This window comes from Gadus macrocephalus, chromosome 8 (genome assembly GCF_031168955.1).
Source record: "Gadus macrocephalus chromosome 8, ASM3116895v1".
Taxonomy (NCBI): domain Eukaryota; kingdom Metazoa; phylum Chordata; class Actinopteri; order Gadiformes; family Gadidae; genus Gadus; species Gadus macrocephalus.
In genome coordinates, this window is record NC_082389.1 from 6117109 (window position 1) to 6119371 (window position 2263).

Below are 2263 nucleotides of genomic sequence, written 5' to 3' on the forward strand. Positions count from 1 at the left end.
GAAAAAAAAGGACCCCCCCCCCAAAAAAAAACTAAACTCAACACAGATTCCAGTAATCTCCAGGCTTTCACGAAGCGGTAAACATTAACAACAGAAATGTACAGGTTGAGTTCACGTCGGTCCCCACAACTCTAGGAGACACATGGGTCGGGGTTGTGTGTGTGTGTGTGTGTGGGGGGGGGCAGCTCGCGCCTCTGTTCACCAGCCAACAAGAGGAGCATCCTTCCATCCTCACCACCCCTTTCTTTTTCCAAATCTGTGTCACTGCGTTTGCATATATCAAAATGCGGTCCTGTTTATTCTCCCCCCCCCCGTCCTGTCTTTCCACTGATCTCTGTGTAGTTCTCCGTCCCTCTCATCTCTCTGAACACCATGTACTCACAAGCGGGCCGGATTAGCCACGCCGTCCGACCTCAGCTGGTCCTCTGGCGGAAATGTTGGGAGGGGGCACGCTTGCACGCATGTACACACACACACGCACGTCCTCACGCACGCACCGCACTCACTCGCACGCACGCACGCACACACACAAACACACACGCACGCACGCCTACCCAGCAAGTCGTCAGCCCTCTCTAATGATTAACAGGTCAGGATATAGCGTCAGTCAGGGTGGGGGTTGGGGGGGGGGGGGGGGGGGGGGGCAATAGACGTGTGTGGCTGGATTTTAAGCATTTCCAGCAGCACCTTACACACCGGGTGGCACCCCACCCTGCTCGTCCTTCCACGCTGACGGGTGAGTCCCCTCTGATTGACAACGGCATTGATCGTCATATTTTCTCTTTCTCTCTCTCTCTCTCTTTCTCTCTCTCTCTCTGTCTCTCTCTCTCTCTCTGTCGTCTATTTTTCGATTCTTTTTAAGGACAGATTTTCCTTCTTTTTTTTTTTGTAACTGTACATTGGCAAATACTGTATAAGATTGCAATATAGCTGTAGTTAAGCAACACATGAGGAGGAAGTCTATGTACAAACAAGTTTGGCCGTGGTCGTCGTCTTTTGCGAAATCCTATTTCGTTTGAGGACAGGACATTGTTTCTCTCTCTCCCTCTTTCTCTTCACTCGTCGGAGGTTCAGCTTCGTTTCTCCAATCGAAGGTTCATGGCGGGGTAGTGCCGGTGGGGACCCGGCCGGCGGTAATTGGCGGTCAGGCCGTTGTGTGTGTGTGTGTGTGTGTGTGTGTGTGTGTGTGTGTGGGGGGGTATATATATGTGTGGTGTGCGAGGTGTATGTCTCTGTCTCCCCCGTGCGTGGCGCCCGCGTGGTTCCCGCTCTTTTTTTCCTCCTTCCCCCCGGCCGCGGCGCTGGTCTGTCTGCCACGTTAGCTGCTGTGTTGAGTCAACGTGTGGGTTCTGCAACAACAACAACAACAACAACAACAACAATGAGGAGAGAGAACAAGGGAAGGCATTATGATCAGAAGACGGGATCGAACACAGCCCTTCTGCACTGGTTTATCCCTTCCTGTGCCCCCAAGCCGCTGGGCCCATTGGTCACGGCACAACAGTGCTGACCTCTGGAGGCATAGCTGCTGTACAGTGTTTCATTTCGGGGATTTTTCCTGCTGATTGTGAGCCCTGAGTATATGTGTGAATAACGTTGTCCAGATTTCACAGTATTCAAAGTCTGAGTGACCCCGCATGGTCAACGTATGTGTGTAGATCAATAGGGGGTTTCGCTTTGGGTTGATGCATGCTGAAGTTCTTGGAGGGAGGTGGTGGGGGGGGGGGGGGGGGGGGGGGGGGGTGACAACCTTTCACACACACCCACCCAGTCCTTAGGAGTACTACGCTCACCGGATCAATGGCTGTGTCCATGGAAACGAGTGTCACTATGCGCCAAAGGATCTGCTGGCATATGTGATCATCCTCTGGTTCTTTCTCTTGCTTCTTACAGGAGATATTAAAATGTCTGGTACGCGGAGCATAGGAAGAGGACCGAAATTAAAGGCAGAGGGAATCGCAATCCTAATTTAGATCTAGTGTGCTGAACACACGGCTACTGAGATATGAAATTAGGCCCAACTCGCATCACACCGGGGATTAAAAAAAAAGATAGGTTGTGTTTCGCTGACTCGATCAGAAATGTGTGGAGACAAACATAAACACACACATACGAACACAACACACACACACACATACGAACACACACACACACACACACACACGCACGTCACACACGCACACACACACAGACCAGTGAGGTAGTGGTTGTAGGGGGCAGCTGTGCCAGGTTCTTTAAAGGGGGGTGTGTGGACCAGGGGGTG